Source organism: Schistocerca piceifrons, chromosome 5 (genome assembly GCF_021461385.2).
Source record: "Schistocerca piceifrons isolate TAMUIC-IGC-003096 chromosome 5, iqSchPice1.1, whole genome shotgun sequence".
NCBI lineage: Eukaryota > Metazoa > Arthropoda > Insecta > Orthoptera > Acrididae > Schistocerca > Schistocerca piceifrons.
Window position 1 is genome coordinate 41,428,654 of NC_060142.1, and position 12,118 is coordinate 41,440,771.

Genomic DNA, 12,118 nt, shown 5'->3' on the forward strand with positions numbered 1-12,118 from the left:
TTGCAGTATGCATTGTTTCCTCCTAGAGAGCCGGCCGGAGTGGCCGAGCGGTTCTAGGCGCTTCAGTATGGAGCCGCGTGACCGCTACGGTCGCAGGTTCGAATCCTGCCTGGGGCATGGATGTGTGTGGTGTCCTTAGGTTAGTTAGGTTTAATTAGTTCTAAGTTCTAGGGGACTGATGACCTCAGCAGTTAAGTCCCATAGTGCTCAGAGCCATTTGAACCATTTTTGAACCTCCTAGAGAGTGGTACTGTTCCTCATACGTCATGCCATAGCGCCCTCTTCTACCGTACTAATTGGCAATCTTATGTCCGATTCACTTCTTTTGCTGACTCACCTTGTAGTGGATGTGATAGAGCGTTATACACAATTGTTCCGTATTCGAATCGAGAGCTTGCCGATATGGTGTCTACTTGCGGAAAGGCAAATGGCAACGGGCGGCGGGCAGCAAGGTTGTATCACAAGACCTATCCCCACCGACAACAACCATGGCATTTAATTTTTTTCAACAGTATTTCGCCGTCTGACTGAGACAGGATCGTTTGAGGAAGCTGGAAATCATGAAGGACGTACCGGAAATGGTCGGACACCAGACTTGGAAAAGTATGTGATTAACATTGTGGAAGGCGACTGCAGTGACAGTACCAGGCAGTTTGCCCGCCAGACGACTGTGCGGAACATTGGTTCAAATGGCTATGGGACTTAACTTCTGAGGTCATCAGTCCCCTAGAACTTAGAACTACTTAAACCTAACTAACCTAAGGACATCACACACATCCATGCCCGAGGCAGGAATCGAACCTGCGACCGTAGCGGTCGCGCGGTTCCAAACTGTAGCGCCTAGAACCGCTCGGCCACCCCGGCCGGCCTGCGGAACATTCTTCATGACAGTCGTTACTAGCCTTATCAGTTACTGCGTGTGCAGGGCTTACTAGCGACAGACTTTCAACATCGGGAGCAATTTTGTCACTGGGTTCTTCACCAGACGACCACGATTCCGGGATTTGTGTCATCCAACATATACACAGATTAGGCTACCTTTTGGTGAAGTGGTATCTTCAACTTTCATAACAGTCATCTGTGGGATAGTTTGCAGAACCCCCATGGTATGGTGACAGCAAATCACCAGCATCGGTACAGTGGGAATGTGTGGGCCGGGATAACTGGTGACTGTACTTTGGGACCAGTCTTCCTTCCACGTCGCCCAACAGGCCGGATCTATCGGCGTTTCTTGCGGGAGACTTTGCCTCCGCTGCTGCAAGAAGTGCCATTGATGATTCGAAGGGCTGTGTGGCTGCTACATGATGGTGCTCCAGCTCACTTCGCCGTTAACTTCCTGACGCATTTCAATCGTGTCTTCCCTGTTCGATAGATCGGACGAGGGGTCCAGTTGCATGGCCCTTCTCGTTCACGGGGTTTCAACTCGCGTGATTGTTGGTTATGGGGTCATCTTAAAAGTATCGTGAATGCAGAACCCACTCCAGATGTGGAGACACTGGAGCAGCGTATTCATGCTGCCTTTGGCACTGTTTGGATGCAGCCTGACCGATGCAAACGTGTACACAGAACATGCTAGGGCACGTACACAAGTGCGTTGAGGCACATGGAAACCATTTTCAACACATACTGCAATGTGTCTGCCTGGTACAGTGCGTATTTAACATTTTTTGTTCTATATCCTCACGTCTATCAATTCTTAGACTTTGTACACCATGGCAGAAATCACCTTGTATAATGAAGTAATAAAATACGGGGAGGCAGGTATTGTATCAACAGCTTCATACTTTATTTAACAGTATCATGAAGGAAGGTAGGATACCAAGAAAATGGAAAGCAAGTATTACAATTCTAGTGTAAAAAATGAGATGAAAAGGTATTAGATAATTACTGGGGAATTACCCTGCCTGATACTGTTAACATCGGTAATTAGAGAAAGAATGCAGAATTGTATAAAAAATAGTGAAAGAACAGGAAAGTTTCGGGACAAACAGTAGCACAATAGATGCTGTTCACACTACAAGACAGACTGTGGAGAAATCCATAGATTTTAATAACCCTGTGCTTGGTTGACTGCCAAAAGCCTTTGATAGGATTAGAAAAGAGATATAAAAACGACATGCGAGAGCCAATTGGTTTCGCAAAAATAATAGAAGATATACATACAGGTAAGAAAACAAGAATTAAACACATGAAGGATTCACAGATGAATTTAAACTAGATAAAGCAGCTAGACAAGGTGACTCGTTAAGGCCACTTCCGTTCAACTTATTAATGGACCACATCATTGATGATGTAAGAAAGTAACCAGGGTATATAATGCAACATAACGCGGTAAATATTACATGTCATTCTGATGACTGTACTGGTAGAAAATAATGAGGATAATTTACAAAGGTTACTTCACCAATTTCATAAAACAGCTAAGCAATATAACATCGAAATCGCACCTTAAAGTACTGCACGATCTAAGTTAGAAGTAGATGGCGTGTCAGTTGAAAAAGTGATGAGCTTCAATTATCGCCAGCTATAAAGACTTGCGCATGGAAGTGAAAAATCAAGTAACAAAGTCAGTAAGGGTAGCTGGACGCTTGTAAAATACTGTATGGAAAAATAAATTTATGACTTCTGAGGGGAAAATAAAAATACATGTATAAAACAATGATGTGTCCTGTTTTGATATATGCAGCAGAAACTAGAGCAGAAACGAAAAGATAAAACAAAAGTTAACAACAGCGGAAATGAAGGTACTAAGACAGATCCAAGGAGTAATGATGCAGGATAAAATATGTCAATAAGGGAAGAGTGTGGGATACAAAATATAAATAAATGGATAAACACCAGAAAGAGAAATTGGAAGGATAATGTGGAAAGGATGGACTCTACAAGATTAGCCAAAATTTGTAAACATATAAATAAATGGATAAACACCAGAAAGAGAAATTGGAAGGATAATGTGGAAAGGATGGACTCTACAAGATTAGCCAAAATTTGTAAACATGGACGACTGGAAGGGAAACGACTAATTGGCGACCACCCAGGACTTGGGACAGCAGTTGGTCCAGCACGTCCACGGAATGAGGCAGACAGACAGGGGCAACCCTAGTCTATACTATTTTTTCGCGTTTATTAACTTTTTAATTTGTCTTGTTTACAAATTTTCTAATCACATTTCTGTAAACCGACTCATTCCATTACTAAGTAATTCTGGCCCACATAGTCACAGGGAACACTATAAATATATAAATTCATATTTCACCCCTGAAAGATGCTGGTCGTGGCCGACTGTCGGTAACCCCATCTATGAGGTGTAGTTTGTAGTGATGCAGCCCTTGCGCTGTACGAGCGAAGAGTTTGCCGCCTACAGGATAAATGGCGACGAACGACATATGGTATATTATTTAATGAAGTTAATGACTGTATCATACTAATAGTATTTAATGTAAAACTACAAAGTTTGTTTTGTGTTTTCTTTTGTTGCATGTACATCGCGGAGATCTGGCGAGCGCTGACGCCCATTTTTGCGCTACACGGGAATTTCACGCCGCCTGATTCAGTATTCATCTTGTCGACGCCGTCCTCCATAATAAGCCCGAAGCTTTACTAAATCTCCTGCAACCATTGTGACTGTGCACTGAAACGACATGTAAGTTACTTTGAAGCTGGTGCCGCCATGTCGGATGCCCTAAGACATTAGCACACTACCTCCATGAGCAGAGCGCGGTGGAGTGGCAGTTTAAGTATTATCTTTGGTTGTCTGACAAGGAGAGGTCCCCAACGGAGCGATAGAGACTTTTTCTATATTTGTACGGTGATGTAGGTTAAGATCCCAGGTATCACACACTACAACCATTCACCTCGTGGGTCCTTATTTGCGAATAAGTGACGAAAAAAATTCGGAATTTTGTGTGACATTCAATAGCGTTAAAAAGATAGACTATGGTTGTGTGGTGTAATGGATAGAATAATAACTTTGCATGCAGCAGGAGGTGAGTTGGAATCTTGGCAGGTGTGGTAAGACCATTTTTTAAAATTTTTAAACCTTTACCGAAATGTCTTCGATCATAATTTATTTTCAGTTAACGGAGTTACGTGTAGTTTTTAAATTTATATTTATTTGTCACATAATTTTAATCATAATATCAACTTCTTCATTTAAACTCATTTTTGTTCCTATGGTTCGTTCTGCACTTGAAATATTTGTTCATGTGTTTTAAATTAAATTTATGCATTAATTTCAATTTAATTTCTTTTGTTTAATCGCAGTGTTTTTTCGTCCAAATTACTGCGTTCATTATATCTATTTCTCATTTTGCTTAAATTTCGTTTTACTTATAAGCCCACCTTCCATTTAAATTATCATCTGCATTATGTTGTCTGTGGTGCAGTAGCTATTTAGGTTACGTTTTGATGTTTGTAAAACAATTACCGTGCAAGAAAATGGCACCTCTCGCAAGAAAAATACATTTTTCACACCACTGCACAAACACGAATAGATTATTTCGTCTTTTGGTTTTCAACTGTTAGGTCTAAATTTTCAAGTAATTGAATATTATAGTAGATAAATATAATTAAATTCATATTCAAAAAATTCCTATTGGGAAAAGAATGATATTAGGAAAAATGAAACAAATGAAACAGTTCATAAGGTGATGTAATGCAACTTTTTTAATGTTGTTGAGTGGTACACAAAATACCCAAATTTTCGTCAGTTAGTCGCAAACGAGGGCCCGTCAGGTTGAATGGCTGCACTGTGTGATACCTGAGATCTTAACCTACATCACTGTATAGGTAGTTCCACAGAGGTGATCGCACCGCTGGGGACCTCTCGTTGGGATCTACAAAGACAGTCAGCAACTATATTACAATGATTTCTTACAGTAATTTTTTACAAGATGTATTTTTCTTTCTCTTCTTATTCTGTCTCAAAAGGGACGAGCCTATGGACTGTTAAGCATCTACAGAAGTTTTAGTGTACGCATAGCCATACATGGTCAACGTAAAATTTAAATACATTATTATTCGTAACCACGTCATTTACACTACTGTCCATTAAAATTGCTACACCACGAAGGTGACGTGCTACAGACGCGAAATTTAACCAACAGGAAGAAGATGGTGTGATATGCAAATGATCAGCTTTTCAGAGGTTGGCGCGGGTGGCGACACCTACAACGTCCTGGCAGGAAAGTTTCCAACCGATTTCTCATACAAAAACAGCAGTTTACCGGCGTTGCCTGGTGAAACGTTGTTGTAATGCCTCGTGTAACGAGGACAAATGCGTACCATCACGTTTCCGACTTTGATAAAGGTAGGATTGTAGCCTATCGCGATTGCGGTTTATCGTATCGCGACACTGCTGCTCGCGTTGGACGAGATCCAATGACTGTTGGCAGAATATGGAATCGGTGGGTTCAGGAGGGTAGTACGGAACGCCGTGCTGGATCCCAACGGCCTCGTATCACTAGCAGTCGAGATGACAGGCATCTTATCTGCATGGCTGTAACGGATCGTGCAGCCACGTCTCGATCCCTGAGTCAACAGATGGGGACGTTTGCAAGACAACAACCGTCTGCACGAACAGTGCGACGACGTTTGCAGCAGCATGGACTATCAGCTCGGAGACCATGGCTGCGGTTGACGCTGCATCACAGACAGGAGCGCCTGCGATGGTGTGCTGAACGACGAACCTGGTTGCACGAATGACAAAATGTCATTTTTTCGGATGAATCCAGGTTCTGTTTGGCGAATCGCGGTGAACGCACACTGGAAGCGTGTATTCGTCATCGGCATACTGGCGTATCACCCGGCGTGATTATATGGGGTGCCATTGGTTACACGTCTCGGTCACCTCTTGTTCGCATCTGACGGCACTTTGAACAGTGGACGTCAGATTTCAGATGTGTTACGACCCGTGGCTCTACCCTTCATTCGATCCCTGCGAAACCCTACATTTCAGCAGGATAATGCACGACCGCATGTTGCAGGTCCTGTCCGGGCCTTTCTGGATACAGAAAATGTTCGGCTGCTGCCCTGGCCAGCACATTCTCCAGATCTCTCACCAATTGAAAACGTCTGGTCAATGGTGGCCGAGCAACAGGCTCGTCACAATACGCCAGTCACTACTCTTGATGAACTGTGGTGTCGTGTTGAAGCTGCATGGGCAGCTGTACCTATACACGCCATCCAAGCTCTGTTTGACTCAATGCCCAGTCGTATCAAGGCCGTTATTACGGTCAGAGGTGGTTATTCTGGGTACTGATTTCTGAGGATCTATGCACCCAAATTGCGTGAAAATGTAATCACATGTCAGTTCTAGTATAATATATTTGTCCAATGAATACCCGTTTATCATCTGCATTTCTTCTTGGTGTAGCAATTTTAATGGCCAGTAGTGTAGCTACGCGTAATACCGTTGCAGATTACTTTGGTTTTACCGTCAGGGTCATTTCGAGAGACGTATGTGGGAGAACGTAACATGTTGTCACACTCTGCATGGAACGTACGTCCTCGGACTTCAGCAGTAAACCTCTCCGTGATACACACCGCCTCCCTAGTAATGTCTCCCACTGGAGCTTGTTTGGCATCTCTGCAGCTCTATAGCACCAGCTAAACAATGTGGAGACGAACCGCACCGCTCTTCTGCAGATCTTCCCCCTCTCTTCTATTAGTTCTACCCGATTATTAATTCTACCCGGCGTGGGCTCCGATACTCTAAACCAGTACTTCAGAATCGGACGAGCGTACATTTTTTGAGCTGCCATTATCAGGGGTGAATTACAGTTCGTTGACATCCTCCCAGCCAGCATCACTGCACCATCGGCTTTTCCTACAGGTAGTCATGAGTGGTCGTTACGCCTTAGGTCGCTCCGGACGGTTGCTCCCGGATATTTCACTGCTTCTGCTGTTTCCTGTCAGTTACATTCTAATAGAAAAATAAAATAAAATAAAATAAAATTGGTGTAGTGAGCCGGCCAGCAAATACGCCGCGTAAAGATGCGCGTCATCGCAGATGTCAGCATTTGAGAGCGGACTCGTAGTTGGGCTCAAAGAAGTAATCAGCGAATCGCTCAACGTCTGAGTAGGAGTGATGCCACTATTCGCCTATATTGGCAGGAAAGGGTGAATCATGATGAGGCACAGAGACAAGAAGGAAACGATCACCTAGAGAGACGACAGGACGTGAGAACCAAACAGTCTTCAGAGAGGCAGTCAAAGCCCCGGATCTATCATTATCATCGATCCGACTGGTGCTTCAGTGGCCACGAGAACCACTAACAGGCGGCTGACAGAAAGGGGGCTCACCTCACAGCACCCCTTGCGCCGACTACCATTGACCACTGTACACCAGCAAGTCCGTTTCCAGTGGTGTCGGGCACATTTGGCCTGGAATCTCACTGACTGGAGTAGAACTGTCTTCACTGTTGCGTCCCACTTCGAATGAGTCCCGATGCCCAGCGAAGACGTGTCTGGAGATGCTCCAGACAGCGGCAGGATACCAACATGACTGTCGCCCGTCGAACGGCCCAACAGCCAGGAGTGATCGTCTGGAGTGCCATTTCATGTCATGGCAGGAACCCTTTGGTTCTCATCCGTGGCACCCTTACAGCAAAGCGGTACGTTGACGATATTGTACCTTCGTTTTGTTGCCGTTCATGGCTTACATTTCAGCAACATAGTGACCAATAGTTTGTATTAGCTGCCTTTGTGTTTGTTAACCCCTACCTTGACCAGCAAGGTCGCCGGATCCATCTCAAATTCGAGAATTTTTGGATTATTATGTGCAGGAACATCTAACCACCTCGAGATTTTGAGGATCTAACGCGCCAAGGAGATCCAATAGTCCGTAATCTCGTAATTTGTTCGCTACGCGACAGTGCGAATTTGCATCGAATGCCTTGCGCTAGTCCACGAGCATGGCGTCAAATCAAGCATCGTGGTGTGCTACTTTCAGGATCTGATGGACAGACAGAGGGAAGTAAGGTCAAAAGAGTGCTGTTTGTGACTTTCGGTCTCGGAAAAAAAAAATCGTTGTAGTCGAGAGTGAAAAGTGCTCCACAATTCTGTAGTATACAGTATAGACCTCAACGATACAGGCTCATATTTAAGAGTATCTGTCCCATAACACTGCCTGAAAACACGACTGCACCTATTTCTCTGCGTTGCTCCAGAGACCTAATATAAATTGGTCTTCGGAGGGGAACAAGCTCTTTCATATTGTCTATATAAACTATCTGATCAAAAGTATCGGTACACCCTTGTATAATGCGGAAATTACCTCTAGATGTCGCTAAAGGCGAACCTGGTACTATAAATGGGTCGGTCACGAGAGCTCGGTGACTTTGAACGTGTACCAGTCGTTGCATGTCACCTGAGTAACCGATCCATCAGGGACATTTCAACCATTCTAAAGTTGCTCAAGTCGACTGCTAATGATGCGATTGTCAACTGGAAACGCGAAAGGATAACCGCAACTAAAGCGAGTCCAGGAATGCTTCATTTACTGACGGTGGAGGGTCGTTATAGAAAGTCGCTTGAAGTCAGCGAAAGAAATCACTCGTCACTTCGGAAGTGTTACTGTTATCGCAGCTAGAACAGTGACTTTGCGCAGGAAATTTGAAAGAACGGGGTACGATAATCGCACGGCATGTGATAGCCCACATATTTCTCCAGTCAGTGGTAAGCAAAGCTTGAGTTGGCATAAAGCGCTACGCTGCTCGACAGTGGATTACTCGGAACGAGTGATTTAGAGTGATGAATCACACTACTCCCAATGGCTATTGGGTGGAAGGGTTTGGGTTGGCGATTGCCTGGAGGATGTTACCTCCCATCACGTGTAGTGCTAACTGTGAATTACAGAGGACATGTTGATACGGTATGGGGCTGTTTTTCGTAGCAATAGTGTGGTCCTCTCACTGCACTAAAGAAAAGACTATCTGTGGGAGGATACGAATACATTTTACAGTATTGCGTACTGTGCACAGTAGACGAACAGTTCGAAGACGATGACTGTTTGCATATGCATGATTAAGCACACTGTCATAAAGGAGCATCTGTGAGGCAATGGTTTCTGGGTAATAATGTTCCTGAAATGCAATGGCCTGCCAGCGTTTACGCACCCCACAGTAATATGCACTATCAGATGTCCGGATATTTTTGATCAGATGGTGTAAAGTCGTGCAGGTGTCATCGTATCAGGTCCGCTTTATGGTTTCGGTTGAGTGATTTTAATTGATTTTCTATCCAGCGATGAGTGATTTCGGTGGTACAAATTTTTTTGGTAGCCAAAAAAAAAAGGCGTTTTATTTAAGAAACGAATATATTTGCCATGTCCTACAATTTAACTGTGAAATAAGTTCCCAGACATAGCATGTGTTGCTGCACAATACTTGAACGAATGGTGTAGCATCCGACGCTACGCGAGAAAACCTGTGTCATTGTCTGTCATGTTGAAAGATGACCCTGTTCCTGAGGGTATTTTCGTTCTGTTGTTGCAACTATAAGAAAATGCGTGGTTGTTTTTTCACCAGACGCAGTTCGTTTTATTAAAGTAAAGCATCATCAGTGGTCTGTAATTAAAGATATTTATAATTTGATTTGTTTTTAAGATGGAAGAACAGTTCGTTACCAACATGCTGCTTTTTACTTACGGTGATTTCCTCTTGGTTTCTCGCCTACATCGGGAAATGCCGTCTGCTAACACATCTTTGCAGTTTTTCTTCATTAGACACTGATACTTGTGGTCTAATTTTTAATTGCTCTGCAGAACTATCCATTTCTCACGTTTTACACAGCACGCTCTTTCGCACACCAGAGTACTCAATTTATTTTTATACTTCTAAGTGTGTACTGTGGTTTGTGTTTTGTAGTGTTGCCAACATAACAGTGCTCTGTTTTTTGTATTTTATTTGATTATATGTGTGTAACTGTATTTAATTATGCTGCTGTATATGTTTATTTATGTACTGAGTAGGGATACTGAAGTAGTAGTATTTTTTCATCGCGCTACTATACACTTATGTCCACTCATCATGGCTTCTCCCTCCCTCAATACAAATTTTTGTATGTATATATATATACTCTATAAGAGTAGAGGATGAGTGGTATTTTTTTGTATTGAGGGAGGGAGAACCCATGATGAGTGGACATAAGTGTACAGTAGCGTGATGGAAAAAATACTACTACTTCAGTATCCTTATTCAGTACATAAATACACAGCAACATAATTAAGTAGAATCACACACACACAAACAGTAAAATAAAATAAAAAAGAAGAAAAGAGTATAGGTCAAAGACAAACTATTTTACGCTTAATTGTTTAATTTGTCTGCTGCGTCATGCAATCTTAATCCACAAAAAGTATCTGAGACTATTTGGAACAGCGGGTGAAACGTAGTCACCATCTGCGAAATTTGATAGCTTTACACGATACGATCTTCAATGAGAGTGTTCACCTGGCATACGTGAAGGAACTTATGGACTCCCTTCCTCGCCGAACTTAGGCCATTACAAGGCTAGAAGTGGTGTAACACATTATTGTGATATCTCCGGGGTTGATCAACTTTTTTCCCTTTTTGTGAAAAAAACCCTTGTAGACCGATGGATATATTTCCTTACTTTTTAACGATAGGTCGGACATTGTGACCATCGGATCAAATCTTATACTTTTTGACACACCACTGAATCACAGGTTTTATTGGTTCTGACTGATCAGCCAAAACAATACGACCACCTACTTAATAGCTGGTATATCCACCTTTGGTACGGATAATACTGGTGATGCCTCATGCCATGGAAGCAATGACCCCTTTTTACGTTGCTGGGGGGATTTGGCACCACATCTGCACACACAAGTCACCTGATTTCCGTAAATTTCAGGGAAGGGGGAGGGGGAAAAGCTCTGACATCATGTTCAGTCGCATCCCAGACGTGTTCGATTGGGTTCAGGTCTGTTGAGTTGGGAGGCCAGCGTATCAACTGGAACTCGGCACTGCATTCCTCGAACCACTCCATCACATTCTTGGTCTTGGAACATGGCGCATTACCTTGCTGAAAAGTGCCACTGCTATCGGGAAATATTACCGTCATGAAGAGCTGTACGTGGTCTGCAACCAGTGTACGATACTTCTTTGCCGTCAAAGTACCTTGCACGAGCTCCACTGGACCCGTGGATGCCCACATGAATGTTTGCCAGAGCATAATGGAGCCATCGCCAGCCTGTCTCTTGACCCACAGTAGAAAGAGCTGTTTCGCCCACCCATCGGCATGATGAAGAAGGTGCGGAGATTGATCAATCCATTCAACGTACTCCCACTGCGTCAACGTCCAGTGCCGATGGTGACATGCCCGTTTCAGTCGTGGTTTCCGGTTGTTGTGGTGTTAACATTGCCACATGCACGGATTGTCGGCGGCGGAGACCCGTCATGAGTGTTCAGTGTACTGTGTGTTCAGACGTACTAGTACTCTGCCCAGCTTTAAAGTCTGATCTTAGTGATGCTGAACGGCCCTAACGAACCGAAACGCTGTTGTCAGTTCTCCTCGCGCCAACCAATCAAAAGCAATTTGCCTCAGATTCGCGCATACGCACTGCAGCGCCACAGTGGCAAAAACCCGAAGTGGCTAGCAGCCGACGCAGGCACGCTATTATTGTTTTGAATTTATGTTTCGGAATATGAGTAGGAATGGAGTGTTGTACCGCATTGTACAAATACGTGTATAGAATCACCCAAAAAATTCGTCATTTTTTCTGTTTCCCGTCGTTCCTTAGTTGCTTCAAAATTCATGGAGGTCATTCCGTCTGTGAAACTAATTTGAAGGAAGTTTGTGTATTGCTATACGCGTTTCGCTTCTTGTATTTGTGAAGATACTTCACAAATAAAAGAAGTGAAACGTGTATGGCAATAAACAAACTGCCTTCAGTTACTTGCGTAGACGAATCACGTATCCACGAACACGAAAAATTGTTTAAGAGAGTGTCAAGGAATAAGAATATGCATAGAATGTGGTTGTACCTCGCTCCTAGAGATTCAAATGATGAAGGCGCCCACTTCCATATACGATACATCAACGATTTGGTTCATAAAAACAAAATAAAAAAAGGACATTTTGAGAGCGTGTGGCG